Source organism: Oncorhynchus tshawytscha, linkage group LG09 (assembly GCF_018296145.1).
Source record: "Oncorhynchus tshawytscha isolate Ot180627B linkage group LG09, Otsh_v2.0, whole genome shotgun sequence".
Classification (NCBI taxonomy): domain Eukaryota; kingdom Metazoa; phylum Chordata; class Actinopteri; order Salmoniformes; family Salmonidae; genus Oncorhynchus; species Oncorhynchus tshawytscha.
In genome coordinates, this window is record NC_056437.1 from 53,308,137 (window position 1) to 53,327,423 (window position 19,287).

Genomic DNA, 19,287 nt, shown 5'->3' on the forward strand with positions numbered 1-19,287 from the left:
CCTAAACACTCACAAAGACGGACAAGCCAGGGACCCCACCTTTTCCCTCCTCGCCCCTCTACTGCAGGCCCCAACTACCCAAACATTGGTCTTCATTTCCAAAACCTTGGGCCAAAAAGGTAGTTGTGTCTCAGTTGTTTCAGTGCAGGACATTCCATTTTACTCCAATCTCATTATGTTGACTTCTTTAAAAAACAGACTAAGGTCATGGAGATGTTATGACATTTCACAACAAAGAAATTATGTTTGATTAGCTTAAGGCATAGTGCCTGAGGGCATTTCCATGTAAAAGAACCCATGAGCACCAAAGTGAAGTTCATAGGAGCATGTCAAATTGGGTGTCAAATGAAAGCTAAGAGTCTAGATGTTTGGGAAATGAAATCATTGATACATTTTTCAACCATTTTCCATCTAAAAAAAATGTAAGGCTCTGATTTCTGAATAAATAAGGGGTCTTGGAAAAACTATTGAAACCTAAATAGTATTGAAATATATCAGAAATACATAAAAATACAACAATGTTGGACGTAAAGACCCCTGCCAACTAATATCAACACATATATATATATTTTTTTTTTTTTTGGGGGGGTTACCTTCTGTAAGTTTAAGAAATATTGCCTTGTGACATCAAACTCCGTTACCAAAAACACACATATCTTTAAGATATTTTCTAATTTCTCTCCCTCGTGAGGGAGGATAATGAAAGTTCACATAAGTTACAAGCAATAATTGACCTACCAATTAGTTATAGTGATTTTACTGATATTAATTTATTTTGTTTATGAATTATTAAGAGATTAAAACTTGTAAATCTGTTACCAATTTGGTAACGGAATTACCAAAACATCCATAACATAATTACTGTTGGCTACAATGGGAAATCATAGTAGTCACAAACCGCAGTTGGGTCATCAGTTACTGTCCTCCCTTCCACTGGCATACTGTTATGTTCAGCTGGCCTTGATGTTGATGTTAACGTCCACAGACGGAACGGACCTAATCTGAACATATTATAGACGTATGTTCCACAAGTTTGTATAGTACAGAACAGCAAGTGGCACAGTAGAGTACAGTAAAATACAGTACAGTGAGTACAGTCCATACATTACAATACATTACAATAAAGAAAGGTAAAGTAGAAAACTGTACAGTATATTGTACTGTATTGTACTTGACTGTACTTTACTCTACTGCATTGAACTCTACTGTGCTCTGGTGTGGTGCGCTGTGATGTCCAAACTTGTGAAACATGATAATGACATTCAGATCCACTTACTGTAGTTCAATAACCAAAAGAGATTTTTCAAACTCAAGGTGTCATGTCATAGTTGACACCCCATTCTTTCTGTAGAAATCTTTGAATCTTAATTCGGCGCAGATATTTAACAGAGTTTTTGGAAAACGTCATAAAAACCTGAGCGAGATTTTACCGAAATTCCGTTACCAAAGTTTGCATCTGCACAGTTCTTTCACTAAATTAGTTTGTGTAAAATGTTCAGTGCAAATTGTTAAAGGTAGTGCATAGATGTTTATGGTATGTTACACTTTGGAAATAATCTTTTTGTTTGGGCATACATTTGAAAGTTAAAAAACATTTTTTTGTCAAAGAATAATTCTGTTACACTGGAATTGCAGCTGACTACTAGGCCTGTTTCACCTGTAGTGGTGTTTTCCTGTAAGATACAGTATAGACCTGTATTTTCCTGATGATCACTTGGCCATTGTGCTTTATGTTATGGGCTGGTTCATGCTGGAAGCGTCTGGTCTGAGGTGTTATGTGCTCTGTTGTTATTGTCAAATATTTGACCTGCTGCCATTCCCACCTGCCAGCCCACTGAATGAGTCACAAAGGCTAAGAGATGGGCAAGCAACACAGGAGAGAAGGGCTATTCTTAACACCACTCGGACACTCCCCACTGAGCCACAGTGCTGAATCCAACATCTACATGTTGTTTTTGTATATTTGTGCACATGACTAATTGTATTGACTATTGACACCCACACAAAATGGACACGTGAAGGGCAAGTTTAAGTGATGCAGCCGTTTATGACCCTACATTGACTTGATGTGCCTGATATGTCAGCTATACCATATGTCAGATTTAGCCTACTTAACTTGCTAACAAACCATTTTCTACCTGGCAACTAATCTCTGTTTCCCCCAATCACATACAGACATTCAATAAGGGAAAAGCGAGAAAGACAAAGCAAGAGTTTAAAGTCATTGTTTTAAAATACTTAGTTGGGAGGTGTCAGGGTTCAAAATCTCAGTAAGGAGATTTGATTGCTAGGCCGAGCAGGGCGGAATTCCACCAGTGCATTTCAGGCTTTCATAGGTACTTATTTTTACAGCGTGACCTCAATTTTAATGCCGCGAGACCAGACCACCAGGGGCTCGGCATGCACTCTCTACCAGGCTGATGTCATCGAAGACAGCTAAGTGCACTAGTATTGACTCCAGTGATGCGGAACCTGAGGATGACTGGATGAACGGCTGCTGACCGATAAGATGTCCTAACGGGACCAGATCGTTTGAATTACAGGGTGATCTTCAAATGTAAGGCAGTCCTATAGGTCTATGCTAGGTAATTGGAGAGACCCTGAGGATCCAAGCATCTATACGGCACGTAGGCTGCTTCAACTTAGCTCAGGTTACTGCTGCAAGCCAAAGAACAGAGGTTGGAAGGCATCCGGGCTCTAAATTTGCACATACAAATTTGCCCCTCCAGCAGAGGGGCACTTGGAGCACCAGATTACACAAGTCATGTAAGCAAGTAAAGAGAGTTTTGAACCACTGACACAAACAAAACATCTGACTACAGCCTGAGGTGTCTGTCAGTTGAAGCTTCTGTAACTTGTTTTGAAAGCTTATAAGCCTAGGTCAAGGATGGGCCCAACAACTGTGGCCTCAGAATTGGGTGGAAACAGAAAATTAATGACACGGCAAGAGACACAGAAAGATAGAAAAATGGATAGTGAAACGCAGACTTTTCCATCCTGTTAAAACCCAGTTCTAGGACTTTTCTCAAGGTCCCAGGGTAAGAGAGAATTTCACTGTTGAGGCCAATCAAACAAACATTAAGAGGAAGAGCTTTTTGAAAAGGTGGAGAGGTTGAGTTATTGCATAGGGGCAATTACATGGTAACACAATTACGCGGAGACTCAGATTTTATGTTTTAAAAGCACTATGTTGAACAATTTACACATAAAATTGAACAAAACCACATTTACTGGAAGAACTGTGTAGATGCAAATTTTGGTGACAGAATTATGGTAAAAGGGGACGACGGGTGAGCAGCAACATGTGAAGACGTGTTTTCTCTGTGCTCCGATCCAGGGCGAGCAATTTACTATTAATACTTGACCAACACCTTCCCACCGTGCTCATCTTGTAACATTTAATTTGGAGTCGAACCCAATTTTACTAATCTGGCTTTTATTTCTGAAAATGTTGGCCTTTTAATCGTAAAATGTCAAGAAAACAACGTCAACGGGCCAAAAAGGAGCAGGCTTCTGCTGAAGCCTCGGGCTCATCTGACACGGACTCTGAACCCCCCCCCCCAACCTAGCCATGGTCATGGCTGCTATCATTAAATCTGAACAGACTGTCCATAGCTAAACTTCTACAGGAAATTCTAGGCCTCGATTACACCCCCACCCTTGACCGTGCACACAGAAACATACAGTCCGCACCGACGAATGGGGAGCCGCCCAGACCCTTAGTAGTTCAATTCCACTACCTTCAGGAGAAGGAGGATGTCTTCCGTAAGGCAGCGCAAATGGCTCCCATCACCCACGACCGCCAGAATATTCGCATTTACCTGGACTACAAGGCGGCAGTCATGAAGAAGAGGTCAGCCTTCAACGAGGTGAGGGGTCTCCTACACTGCTCTGGACACCAAGTTTGGAATTCTTTACCCAGCTGTACTGAAGAGCACTACATCCTCTGGCCAGCAGAAGACATTCTTAGACCCAAGTAAGGCCAAAGAATACATTGTCGCGCATGTACATCCACGGGAGGACAGGCGACCTAATACTAACTAGCCATTGTGGGGTCATACTGTGACCCTGCAAAAGCTGTGCTAACGCGACCAAAGACCAACTAGTGAATTCATATCTGGATTATAAACGTGCCTCCCCCCTGCTGCCAAAAAAAAAGACAATTATTCATCCAGTAACTTAACGTTATGAGCAACAATGGTATGTATAGGGTGACATGTTCTCACAAGGACAATATAGTTTGAATAGTATTTTATTTACAGTACATGGTACAACTAGCGTTTACCAACTAGCTGCGGCTGTATAGCCATGGTGCAATTTTTGGTGTTCTGGCTTGTTAGGATGTTCAACAGAGGGTTACATTTATACAAATGTTGAATTTTACTGGGTTTGTTTTCCTATTTACTTATCTTATTTCATGAAATGTTTTTGGAGTATATATATATAAATCTTACCTTTCAGCACGCTGGCCATTACGATCGTACTAACATTAATTTCAGATTACTCCGACTATGCCTAATTCACAAGCTCCACGTGCTTTATCAGCTGGGACATGAAAGGAATTAACCAGGTGCTCAAGCGTAGCTGAGTGTATGCTCATCTTAAGTCCTTAAATCCGGACATTGTTTCTCTCCAAGAGACCAATCTCTGGTCCAGCGACCATGGTAAACTGAAGAGAGGATGGGTAGACCAAATATATTTCACTCCAACGTTGGTGCTGAGGCCAGAGGGGCAGCCATCCTGTTTAGCACACAGGTTATTCTGGCCAACCTCTATGGTCCTAATTGGGATGATGCTCAATTTTTCTCTGACCTCATCGTAACACTTGCTGACCTTAACTCTCCACATTTGATATTGGGCGGAGATTTCAATTGTGTATTGATTCTAGAGGTCGACCGATTAATCGGAATGGCCGATTTAATTAGGGCCAATTTCAAGTTTTCATAACAATCGGATATGGGTATTTTTGGGCGCCGATTTGCCAAATTTTTATTTAATTTTTTATATACCTTTATTTAACTAGGCAAGTCAGTTAAGAACACATTCTTATTTTCAATGACGCCCTAGGAACGGTGGGTTAACTGCCTCGTTCAGGGGCAGAATGACAGATTTTCACCTTGTCAGCTCGGGGATCCAATCTTGCAACCTTACAGTTAACTAGTCCAACGCATTAACAACCTGCCTCTCTCTCGTTGCACTCCACAAGGAGACTGCCTGTTATGCAAATGCAGTAAGCCAAGGTACGTTGCTAGCTAGCATTAAACTTATCTTATTAAATACAATCAATCATAATCACTAGTTAGCTACACATGGTTGATGATATTACTAGATATTATCTAGCGTGTCCTGCGTTGCATATAATCTCACTGAGCATACAACCATACAAGTATCTAAGTATCTGAGCGGTGGTAGGCAGAAGCAGGCGCGTAAACATTCATTCAAACAGCACTTTCTTTGCGTTTTGCCAGCAGCTCTTCGTTGTGCGTCAAGCATTGCTCTGTTTATGACTTCAAGCCTATCCAATTCCCGAGATGAGGCTGGTTAACCGGCTGGCTAACCAAAGTGAAATGGCTAGCTAGTTAGCGCACGCTAATAGCGTTTCAAACGTCACTCGCTCTGAGCCTTCTAGTAGTTGTTCCCCTTGCTCTGCATGGGTAACGCTGCTTCGATGGTGGCTGATGTCATTATGTTGCTGGTTCGAGCCCAGGGAGGAGCGAGGAGAGGGACGGAAGCTATACTGTTACACTGGCAATACTAAAGTGCCTATAAGAACATCCAATATTCAAATGTATATGAAATACAAATGGTATAGAGGGAAATAGTCCTATAATTCCTATAATAACTACAAACTAAAACTTCTTACCTGGGAATATTGAAGACTCTTGTTAAAAGGAACCACCAGCTTTCATATGTTCTCATGTTCTGAGCAAGGAACTGAAACGTTAGCTTTCTTACATAGCACATATTGCACTTTTACCTTTCTTCTCCAACACTTTGTTTTTGCATTATTTAGACCAAATTGAACATGTTTCATTATTTACTTGAGGCTAAATTGATTTTATAGATGTATTATATTAAGTTAAAATAAGTGTTCATTCAGTATTGTTGTAATTGTCATTATTACAAATAAATAAAAATCGGCTGATTAATCGGTATCGGCTTTTTGGGTCCTCCAATAATCGGTATCGGCGTTGAAAAATCATAGTTGGTCGACTATGGAGTCACACTCAAAATTACATTTGGAGTCACACTCAAAATTAAAGTGGAAAACCACACTACAGGCTGATCCAACTTTGATGTAATGTCCTTAAAACAAGTCAAAATGAGGCTCAGTAGTGTGTGTGGCCTCCACGTGCCTGTATGACCTCCCTACAATCTCCTGAGGGATCTCCTTCCAGACCTGGACTAAAGCATCCGCCAACTCCTGGACAGTCTGTGGTGCAACGTGGCATTGGTGGATGGAGCGAGACATGATGTCCCAGATATGCACAATTGGATTCAGGTCTGGGGAACGGACGGGCCAGTCCATAGCATCAATGCCTTCCTCTTGCAGGAACTGCTGACACACTCCAGCCACATGAGTTCGAGCATTGTCTTGCATTAGGAGGAACCCAGGGCCAACTGCACCAGCATATGGTCTCACAAGGGGTCTGAGGATCTCACCTAATGGCAGTCAGGCTACCACTGGCGAGCACATGGAGGGCTGTGCGGCCCCCCAAAGAAATGCCACCCCACACCATGACTGACGCACCACCAAACCGGTCATGCTGGAGGATGTTGCAGGCAGCAGAACGTTCTCCACAGCGTCTCCAGACTCTGTCACGTCTGTCACATGTGCTCAGTGTGGACCTGCTTTCATCTGTGAAGAGCACAGGGCGCCAGTGGCGAATTTGCCAATCTTGGTGTTCTCTGGCAAATGCCAAACATCCTGCACGGTGTTGGGCTGTAAGCACAACCCCCACCTGTGGACGTCGGGCCCTCATACCACCCTCATGGAGTCTGTGTCTGCTCAAATGGTCAGAAACAAACATTTGTGGCCTGCTGGAGGTTATTTTGCAGGGCTCTGGCAGTGCTCCTCCTGCTCCTCCTGCTCCTCCTTGCACAAAGATGGAGGTAGCGGTCCTGCTGCTGGGTTGTTGCCCTCCTACGGCCTCCTCCACGTCTCCTGATGTACTGGCCTGTCTCCTGGTGGCGCCTCCATGCTCTGGATACTACGCTGACAGACACAACAAACCTTCTTGCCACAGCTCGCATTGATGTGCCATCCTGGATGACCTGCACTACCTGAGCCACTTGTGTGGGTTGTAGACTCCGTCTCATGCTACCACTAGAGTGAAAGCACCGCCTGCATTCAAAAGTGACCAAAACAGAACCACTCCTTTATTGGGGGTGTCTTGCTAATTGCCTATAATTTCCACCTGTTTATTCCATTTGCACAACAGCATGTGAAATGTATTGTCAATCAGTGTTGCTTCCTAAGTGGACAGTTTGATTTCACAGAAGTGTGATTGACTTGGAGTTACATTGTGTTGTTTAAGTGTTCCCTTTATTTTTTTGAGCAGTGTATATTTGGCTAAGGTGTATGCAAACATCCGACTTCAACTGTATTTACAGTACTAGAGAGATTTGGGTTTGGCCAGTCATTCCTTTCCTGGATTAAGATTTTGAACTCGTCCCCAGTGGCTTCTGTTCGCACCAACAATGTTACCTCCAGCTACTTCCCTCTCCACAGGGGGCTAGGCAGGGTTGCTGTTTATCCCCTTTCCTATTTGATATGGCTTTCCTATTTGATATCGCTATTGAGCCTCTTGCTATCGTCCTGCGGGCCGGAGGAGAGGATTAAGGGAATATTAAGAGACAATATAACTCACAAAGTGTCCTTATATGCAGACGATCTTCTTTTATACATCTCTAACCCTGTGGAGTCTATACGCATCTCTTGGACATGCTACAAGGTTTTGAGACATTCTCCGGTTATAAGTTAAACCTAACAAAATGTGTGCTCCTCCCCATTAGTCAGTTAGCAGAAGGAATTGGGCATGCCAATTTCCCAATTTAAGGTGGTGCATCAGGTCTTTACTTATTTGGGGATAAAGGTCACACGCTCATTTATGGCTCTGTTTAAACATAACTTCAAAACACTCCTGGAGCGCACTAAGCAGGATTTCATAAGGTGGTCGTCGCTTCCCATTTCATTAGCAAGTCGTATTCATTTTGTTAAGATGACTGTACTACTTAGGTTTTTGTACTTATTCCAAATGATTCCCATTTTTCTGCCAAGTCGATGTTCAAACAACTGGACAGCTACATTTCCAACTTCATTTGGAATAAGTCAAATCCACAAATGAGAAAGGTATATCTAGAGAGACCTAAGCCTGCAGGCAGCTGGGCCTTCCCAAAAAAATGTTTACACTACTACTGGTCAGCAAATATATCTAAAATGTATTTATTGGGTTTCTACATTTGAAAACAAGGATGGCCCAACTTGAGTTACAGTCAAGCCTTCCAACTTCTCCAGTCTCACTCCTGTGCTCCCCAATGCCCATGAATCTTGGCACTCATGTTTTGGCACTCACCCCATTTTTAAGAACTCCCTTAAAATCTGGTCCTAATTCCGAAGTCACTTTAGCCTTAAACAAGCAAGCGGCTTCTCCCCATTAACATCTAATCACCTCTTCCCAGCGTCACAGATTGACACGCCATTCCAGTTCTGGCATAGGAACGTTTTGGTGTTTTTGTTGTGAACTATTTGTTGATAACACATTTGTCTCATTTGATACTCTGAAGGGTTGACCATAATATTCCCAATACCCACTTTTTTAGAAACCTGCAAACTCGCAGCTTTGCCAAAAAACATTTCCCTTCATTTCCACTCGAGCCTACTAAGTGTCCAGTCGAGAGGTGCTTAGACCTTAACCCTTATCAGAAGGGTACAATCTCCAGATTATACGACATAATACAGAACATTAATCCGCCTTCCTTTGCAAATACAAAATCTGCATGGGAGCAAGACAGGTGGCGAGCTACCCGATTATATACGGCAACAAAGTATTGAGCATATCCACACAATTTTGCATAAGGCATGGGCTAAATCAGTTTAAGGTTTTGCACCGTCTCCATTACTCAAATGACAGATTGGCAAAAATAAACCCAAATGTTGACCCCAAGTGTTTGAGATGCCACCAGTCCAGCGACTGTGGGACACATGTTTTGGTCATGCCAATCTTTGAGTGGCCTCTGGGACCCTATTTTTGAGGCATTCTCACATACGTGTAATACAACTGTTAGCCCCAACCCGGTCACTACCATTTTTGGGGTACTTCCCCTAGACCAGAATGCTACCGCGCATCAGGGTGCCTCGCTGCTAGCTCGCTGCCTTGTCCTCTTCCACTGGAAGTCTGTAAAACCACCCTCCTTTATGCAGTGGTTTAAGGAGGTGATGTCATCTCTGCCTCTGGAGGAGGTTAGGTACACTGTGCATGGGTCCTGACAAAAGTTTGACTAAACCTTGTCCCCATTAATACAATATGTGGAGAGCCTGTCGTTTACTTATTGTAACTTGCATAGTTTGGTAAGCAGTCATGTCTGTTCTAGTGGCCATTTGTGCTGCTATTAATTTTTATTTAACTCTTATTTAATAAATGTTTTGTTTCTATTACTATTTGTTTCTGTTTTTGGGTGGGTGGGTGGTTCGGAGGGAGTGAAGAGTTGGAGTGGAGGGAGGGGATGGATGGGAGAATGAGGGGTTGGGGTTGTACTGTTTTTGTTGTTATATCTGAAAATCTATAAATAACGTAAACATTGTAAAAAAATTATTCTCCGTTTTTTAAGCGGCTATGTTTTCCAAAAACTGTTAAATATCTGCTCTGAATTAAGATTCAAAGATATCTGCAGAAGGAATGGGGTGTCAGCTATGACATGACACCTTGAGTTTGAAAAGAAATCTCTTTTGGTTATTGACCTATAGTAAGTGAGGTGTATTTACACCTGGTAACAGAATTACGGGGACGGAATTACATAATGGGTACTTCCCGTAGACCAGGGGGGACTACACAGAAATGCATAATTATGGATGTCATTATCTTCAGGGTGAAGAGAATGAATTTGAGATTCATGGTGATCTCGAATCGGTACAAAAAGGTAGAAATATGCCTCATGGTTTGCATATATGAGTATTATTCTACACACTGGCTATTATTTTTTATTTTGTTTTAATTTAACCTTTATTTAACCAGGCAAGTCCGTTAAGAATAAATTCGTATTTACAATGAAGGCCTACCAAAAGGCAAAAGGCCTCCTGCGGGGACGGGGGCCTGGGATAAAAAAAATTAAAAAATGTAATCAAAATATAGGACAAAACACACATCACAACAAGAGAAACAACACAACAGTACATACAGAGAGACCTAAGACAACAACATAGCAAGACAGCAACACATAACACAGCATGGTAGCAACACAACATGGTAGCAGCACAAAACATGGTACAAACATTATTGGGCACAGACAACAGTACAAAGGGCAAGAAGGTAGAGAAAACAATACATCACACAAAGCAGCCACAACTGTCAGTAAGAGTGTCCATGATTGAGTCTTTGAATTAAGAGATTGAGATAAAATTGTCAGTTTGAGTGTTTGTTGCAGCTCATTCCAGTCGTTAGCTGCAGTAAACTGAAAAGAGGAGCGACCCAGGGATGTGTGTGCTTTGGGGACCTTTAACAGAATGTGACTGGCAGAAAGTGTGTTGTATGTGGAGGATGAGGACTGCAGTAGATATCTCAGATAGGGGGAGTGAGGCCTAAGAGGGTTTTATAAATAAGCATCAACCAGTGGATCTTGCGACGGGTATACAGAGATGACCAGTTTACAGAGGAGTAAAGAGTGCAGTGATGTGCCCTATAAGTAGCATTGGTGGCAAATCTGATGGCAGAATGGTATAGAACATCTAGCTGCTCGAGAGCACCCTTACCTTCCAATCTATAAATTATTTGTCCGTAATCTAGCATGGGTAGGATGGTCATCTAAATCAGGGTTAGTTTGGCAGCTGGGTTGAAGGAGGAGCGATTACGATAGAGGAAACCAAGTCTAGATTTAACTTTAGCCTGCAGCTTTGATATGTGCTGAGAGAATGACAGTGCACCGTCTAGCCATACTCCCAAGTACTTGTATGAGGTGACTACCTCAAGCTCTGAACCCTCAGAGGTAGTAATAACACCTGTGGGAAGAGGGGCATTCTTCTTAACAAACCACATGACCTTGTTTTGGAGATGTTCAGAACAAGGTTAAGGGTAGAGAAAGCTTGTTGGACACTAAAAAAGCTTTGTTGTAGAGCATTTAACACAAAATCCAGGCCAGCTGAGTATAAGACTGTATCATCTGCAAATAAATTGATGAGAGAGCTTCCTACTGCCTGAGCTATGTTGTTGATGTAATTTGAGAAGAGTGTGTGGCCTAGGATTGACTCTTGGGGCACTCCCTTGGTGACAGGCAGTGGCTGAGACAACAGATTTTCTGACTTTATACACTGCACTCTTTGAGAGAGGTAGTTAGAAAACCAGGCCAAAGACCCCTAAGAGACTCCAATACTCCTTATAGCCGGCCCACAAAAATGAAATGGTGTACCATATCCAAAGCTTTGGCCAAGTCAATAAAAACAGCAGCACAATATTGCTTAGAATCAAGGGCAATGTTGACATCATTGAGGACCTTTAAGGTTGCAGTGACACATCCATAACCTGAGTGGAAATCAGATTGCATACCCGAGAGAATACTATAGACATCAAGAAAGCCAGTCAGTTGATTATTGACAAGTTTTTCCAACACTTTTGATAAACAGGGCAAAATAGAAATAGGCCTATAACAGATAGGATCAGCTTGATCTCCTCCTTTAAATAAAGGATGAACCGTGGCTGCCTTCCAAGCAATGGGAACCTCCCCAGAAAGAAGAGACAAGTTAAAAAGGTTGAAGATAGGCTTGGCGATGATAGGGGCAGCAACCTTAAAGAAGAAAGTGTCTAAACCATCTAATCCAGATGTTTTTTGGGGGTCAAGTTTAAGGAGCCCTTTTAGCACCTCAGACTCAGTGACTGCCTGCAGGGAGAAACTATGTAGCGGGGCAGGGGAAAAAGAGGGAGAAGCATCGGGGCTAGTTGCATTAGAAGGGGTGAGAGATGAGGAAATGTTGGATGGGCAAGGAGGCATGGCAGTCAAATAAGAATCCTGACTTAATGAAGTGGTGATTAAAGAGCTCAGCCATGTGCTTCTTGTCAGTAACAACCACATCACCAACATTAAGGGACATGTGCAGCTGTGAGGAGGAGGGTTTATTCTCCAGGTCTTTAACCATTTTCCAGAACTTCTTGGGGTTAGACCCACAGAGAGAGAAGTTCTCCTTAAAGTAACTAACTTTGGCCTTCCGGGTAGTGCACTTATTTCTCATTTGCCTGAATGATAGCCAGTCAGCCCGATTATGCGTGTACCAAGCATTTCGCCAAAAGCAATTCTTGAGGAGGAGTAACTCTGCAAGATCACGGTCAAACCAGTGTCTGAACCGGTTTTTAATTTTCTTTATAGGGGCGTGTTTGTTAACAATACCACTGAAAATATTAAAAAATAAGGTCCAAGCGTCTTCGACAGAGGGGATCAAGTTGATTCTACACCATTTTACAGAGGCTAGTTCATGAAGGAAGCTCATTAAAGTTTTTTAGCAAGCATCTATGACAAATCAGGACAGGTCGTTTCAGTGAGCAGCCATTACGAACACAGGCTGTAAAACAGTGATCACTAAGGTCATTACAGAAAACACCAGACTGATACCTGTGAGGATAACATCAAGGGGAGTAGCATTTTCTGAGTGTTTGGAGTCATACCTTCTGGGATTGGTAATAATCTGAGAAAGATTTAGGGATTCCCATTGCTTTAGGACTTGGTCAGGTGGTTTAAGCATGTCCCAGTTTAGGTTACATAGCAGGCCAAATTCAGAATTGGTGTAAGAGGCCAGGAGAGAGCTTATGGCAGGTAAGGTACAGGCCGGTGCTGATGGAGGACGATAGCACCCAGCAACAGTCAACAAAAAGCCATTTGAAAGTTTAATGCTTAAAACCAGCAAATCAAATTATTTGGGGACAGACTTGGTGGTGACAACTGAGGACTGAAGGTGATTCTTGGTTAAAATTGCCACTCCCTCAGCTTTGGAAGATCTGGCTTGTCGAAAAAGGTTATAATGAGCTCCGCCCCCAAACAAGAACTAATTTGGTTGGTCCGTACCGGACTAAATCTGAACCAATCATAGACATCAACATTTTACAAGTTTGGACATCACAGCACAGTAGTCCACAGTAGAATAGAGTTCAGTAAATACAGTACATTCACTGTACTCTAGTGTGCTTCACTGTACTGTACTGTGCTGTCCAAACTTGTGAAACATAGATGCCTATGATTGGTTTAGATTTAGGATTTGACTAGATGGGATGCAGTTTTTGTCAGATCTGACTTTTTGAAGCATGTTAGGAGAATTTACGCAGAAGGTTAGGAGAATTAATGTAGCAGGTTAGGAGAATTAGATGAAGATTAAGAAAAGGGTTAGGGTTAGCTAAAATGCAACAACAACAAAATCTGCTTATCCCTTCTCGCCATGACCTTTCAGCAAGGAGCAACCATAGAAATAGAACAAATTCTGTGGGAGTAACAAAGTTTCATCACGTCATTAAGAGTCCATGTTATGTTACTGCCAAAACGGACTCAAACGCAAAATCCCTGTCGGTCCCGTCTTCAGTCAGCTGTTCGTTCCACACACCAAAGAAAGCGTTGGTTTTTTTGCAATCCATTTTACTTTCATGATGGTCTTCATCCAAAACCCTTGGTTACATAGTAATTGTGCCAGCCCTATTTGTACCACTGTAGCAAATTAAATTGCAGTAATTCCGTTGCAGATTTTTTGGTAATTCTATTATTGATTTGGAAACAGAACTATGAGTTTTAAGCACTTAATAATTTATAAACAAAAATTGATATCAGTAAAAACACTAACTAATTGGAAGGTCTACCTTTACTTGTTACTTCTGTGAACTTTCATTAAACTCCCTCATGAAGGAGACATTTTTTAAGATAAGTGGTTTTTGGTGATGGAATTACAAGGCTCTTAAACTTACAAGACGACAAATCTTTTCTCCAAAACTAAATATACAGTGCGAAATGCACTAGGCAGTCCACTTAACATCTCAGACCCTGGGTGACAGTGACAGGCTAACCGAGCACCACATTTTCACAGATTAATATTGCAATGTGCCCACTGAGCACGAAGGGGACATCAGCTTGACATTGTTGGACGGTTTCTGCACACACTGGTATGAGTAACCAGTACCAGTTGATATTTAACCTTTTTAGCACACGGAGAGCAAGTTCAAACATTCTGCTCCATAAAAATACCACAGTTAAGCATTCTGAATCTTCCCAAAGCTGAAGCTGGTCAAACATTAACCAGTAAAGCATCATCTCCCAGAGCGTAAGGATGAAAAAAGAGCAGGGTTATTACTTATGACATCTTATTACCTTCAAGTGGGCACAGAAAAAGACAATTACTTTTGCATTAAGAGCATCCTGAGGCAGACAAATAGCAATAAGACACTACCAAGGGGGTAAACCTAGGTATTGCTGGTTCTCAGGGCAAACAATGTGAAGCTGCGGGGAAGGGCAAATTTAGTGTGTTTATCTAGCCATTTTCAGCTAGCCCCATAGACTTCATGTCAGACAGCAACACAGAATTGGGCCAACTTGGGGGAATGGCGTCTCGCGGAAAACGTGGAAAACCTGCCCCCAGCACAAGGTGCACCTGTGTAATGATCATGCTGTTTAATCATCTTCTTGATATGCCACACCTGTCAGGATTACCTTGGCAAAGGAGAAATGCTCATGAACAGGGATGTAAACAAATTTGTGCACAAAATTTCAGAGAAATAAGGTTTTTGTGCATATGGAACATTTCTGGGATCTTTTAATTCAGCTCATGAAACATGGGACCAACACTTTACATGTTGCGTTTTTATTTTTTTCCCAGTATATATTAACACCACATACAGTCATGGGATTGACAAAAGCCCTTATCAGTAGGCCTAATTCTCATGATTACAGCACGCACCTCCTTAAAATGTACGTGCTGCATGGGCTAATTAAGTATACTGGAAAATAACAGTTTGATCTGATGAAGATCCTTGTGGATCGAAACGTTGTCAATAAAGGTGGTAATTGGGAGAATACACAGTGTGGGGGCCTTTCTGTTCTTGATATGTATTACGTTACACACCAGTTCTAGACAGACAGCAATCAATGATACGTGAGCCAAGATTTAAGACCAATTTATTTTTTGTTATAACTGTCCTCCCTTTGTTATATAGAAATAAAGTACCAAAAGTAAAGTAGGAGCACTCTCTGTAGCCTTATCAAAACTGGCACATTCGGCGTAATTAGTTTCACAATAGCAGGCCTACACCACGTTTGGGCTTTGACATTTTCCTTTGTCATCAGAGGTGGGAGACTAAATGCCCTTATTACCAGGCTGTTCACACCTTGGTGCAGCGCCTGGAGGATCACAGTCAAATGTCTAGCTCCCTCCAATAACCTGTATTCAGCCATTTTACCACACACTTATCTCTGTTTGTCTATTCTTAGGCTCAGGATAACAATCTCTCCTTCTCTCTCGGGAGGTGGTAAAGGAAAGTTATGTAAAACATGGAAAAAAAGTATGTATTTTTGAAGGATGGAATAACAACGGTTAGTTACCATTGTGTACAACATTGTGTATGGGGGTCCTCAAGGGAGATTAGAGGATTTCCACTCAACTGTGTCCTCCTTAGTCACTGAATCCCAGTGGACAATGGAAACCCAAACCTCCAGTATGGTGGTTGTCAGGCATGGTGTTTTTCGTTAGCGTGGCAATGTAATGTGCATTACTGCATTTATGCCAACATGGCACTCTCACCCAAGCCTTATCACGGACACTTTACTCAGGAGCACTGGCACAGTGGCAATTACTGTACAGAAGGAAAGGAATGTGCTTGATAAGGTTGACTCAGGTAAAGCAAATAGGCTCTACTGGCACAGGTTGTATTACGTAACATCTCTATCTGGCATCTTATCTCCACTAGTAGATGGGAATACAAATACTGGCTTGGGTTCCAAACATTCCCCTCTCTGCCTTTTAGACAGGAGAACAGGTACGGACAGACCTGAGGGCTAAGGCCAGATTCACTCAAATAAAACTATGCAAGGGAAGAAGTGACAAATGAATGACTGCCACTGACGCCATCAGATTACCGAGAGGCTTAAAACATATCTGAGATTGGATCCAAAATAGTGCCATTCCCAATAGCCCCTATGGAGTGTTTACCTCACGAAACCCAGGCAAAAAAAGACCATGATTTGGGGGATTATCACAAAATGGAATAGTCCTTTGAAGGAAGGATTGTTGACATATATATGTGTATCTAAAAGCATAAATGGGAAATAATTAATAATAATTACATTTGGCATATGTATGATATTTTGGCCTTACCCAGGCCTGATATTGTGTTATCTGTAGGTGCTACAAAGCAAAAAGTGTTGTCATATGTAAAAGGAGGGCTGTGATTGCCAATTTCTCTGTATCAAATGGGCAATATCTTTAAAAATACCATTGACTCCACTCTGGAACTTTGATTAAATTTTGATTAAGCTTCATATGACATTTTTTTGTTGCTTTGTAGCACCTACAGGATTAAACATTATGGAGTCTTAAAGGAGGCCTGGGTAAGGCCCAAAATGTCATAAACATGCCAGCTTTGATTAAGTATTTCTCAATTGAATCCTACAGATGAAGAACCATATGTGACAATTTTTCCATTTTAAGATAATCAGTTATTTTTATATTATTAATTGTGTGTACATTAGGTGTTATGGTTGACAAATAATTCACCATACCCATATCTTCTAACAACAAATTATATTTATTTGTTATTTCAAAAAATACTTTTTTTATTGCCGTTTTAATTTTTAGAATGTGGAAGAACAGTATATCTCCAGTGATGATTTCAGTTTGTGGAAGAACAGTATATCTCCAGTGATGATTTCAGTTTGTGGAAGAACAGTATATGTGACATTTTGCATGACTCTTGTAAGATGTCCTTTTTTAACACCTGATATGATGTTTAAAGTACTTTCAAGTACAGATGCCCTTCATGTAAATAACTTAAATGCAATATGTAGTTAATTCATTAGTATGGAGGTTCATTTAAAGGTGGTCTATCACCTTTAGCACTGATGACTTTTCTTAAAAGTTGAGTCATGAAATCTTAGTCTCATTTAAAATGAAGCCCTCAATGTGAACATACCATAGAATAACTACAAAAATAGAATACAATTAAATTAATTCAATCAGAACAAGAACAACTTGTACATATTAAAAATGGATCAATGTGATGTGCCAATATGCATGTCCATTATGCAGGTCCCTAAGGTCAATATTACAAAACCATTCTCTTTGCGTTTAACACTATGATCAGCAATTAGGTTTTGAATTGCGTTAAACCCATGCTAAAGGCAAGACATGTCCTTCTGTACTGAGGTGACAGCAGTAAATAAGTATTAACTGCTTAGAGTTCATGCTAAATGTGGTGACAGAGAGATGTACTGTATATAGTAATTAATTTAAAAAGGGAATCAAGATCAAATGAATACTCACATACTGTATGTGATGACTTATTTGTTTTTAATTCATTCAGATTAAAAAAGGTCCAAATGATCACACACAAAATAATTCTCAACAGAACACATTGTACATAACATTTTCTACACTAGGAACAACATCTTAAAATTAAATTAATTCAATATATTGTGCTGGTTCAAATCATACACAAATGGATTCACAGACACCTACTATACATTTAATTTCCTACAATAGGGGTGACATGTCTTCTGAAATGTATTCAGATTCAACATACTATACCAGGTTCAGGGGATCATGAACTCACAGAAAAAAACTTAATTATGTAGCTTGGTTTAACAACAAATGATTCACTCTGCAGTGATTTATAAAAAGAGCGTGCAGCAGCTGGCAAGTAGTTGAGCAGGACATCAGATCTTGGTACTTGTTTTTTTTTGATGGGCAGAGGACTCTCATATGCTCTAGGGTAGTGGCTTGCAAAATAGGGAGGTTGAGGTGTAGCTCCTTGTTTTGGTTTGGAGATCAGCCCCGATTTCCATCCCTCAAATAGACTGTGGCTCTGTCTGGCGTACAGATTCCAAGGATCCTCAACTGAAATTAGAACAGAAACATTTTAAGTTCCTGACATCAATAACAACTTTCACAGTCAAGCATTAGGATATTTTATTGTTAGAACAACATGTTGCATGTTGATGGGATGTTAGTAAACTATTCTCTGTGCAATACCTGTGACTTTTAACCACCTCACCGAGGTGGTCTGTAGTCCAGCTGGTCGCTTGAGGACAGAATCTGGGAGGTGCCTGAAGTCTTCACATTGCATCCTTATCACCTTGAATGGTTTTGCTGGTTGTGCTTCAAGTATCATCTTTGAAACAACATCAGGTGTATGAAGGACTGACACCGTGCGCCTCTTCTCCTTGGTGGCAAAAGATCGGTCACAAGGTAGAAAAGAATGACCAGAGACCATGAACTTCTGCTCAACTTGGGTAAAGTATCCCATAGAGACAAGCATCGACATCAGATTGAGCGTCCGCCAGTTGTTATTCTGCCCACAGCATCTGTCACTGAAGATGATCAACTTGCGCACCTCTGGTTTGGTGAGTGGCGTGAATTTTGTCTTCACCCACTTCAATATGCAGCTTGCCACCTCAATGGACCCTCGGTGTGCAATCCCCTCATGCCAAACACACAGGTATGCAGGTGTAGCCATGTCGAATCATCCGGTGGATGGAGAAAAAATAGCTAGCTATGTTTCTTCTATAATCTAGCAATAACATTTGTAACGATAATGTATAAATTAGTAGCCAACGAACTTTAGCTAATATGTTTTCTCTATAGTTACAAATTAGACAACCCAGAACATACATGTTAGTTACTGTACTCTATAGCTAGCTAGCTTGATTGTTTGATATACGGTTCTTCCACATACCTCTTTTGGACAGCTTTTCCCAGTTCTTTCTTGACCCTTACGATTTGTATAGGGTTTTTCCGCATCCCGTCATTTCTTCCTTTGCCTGTCTTTCCATTCTTTTAGTTGTGTTTTACGTTTCTTTCCCACATTTCGGCAATTTTCATCAGCAACAGAAACGTTG

The 19,287-nt window shown here is 41.2% G+C and overlaps 1 protein-coding gene across 2 annotated transcripts in view; it reads right to left on the bottom strand.

Moving 5' to 3' along the window:
- shroom1 (shroom family member 1) overlaps window positions 1-19,287 on the bottom strand; it is a 56,212-nt gene that overhangs the window by 18,592 nt on the left and 18,333 nt on the right. The window lies entirely within an intron of this gene.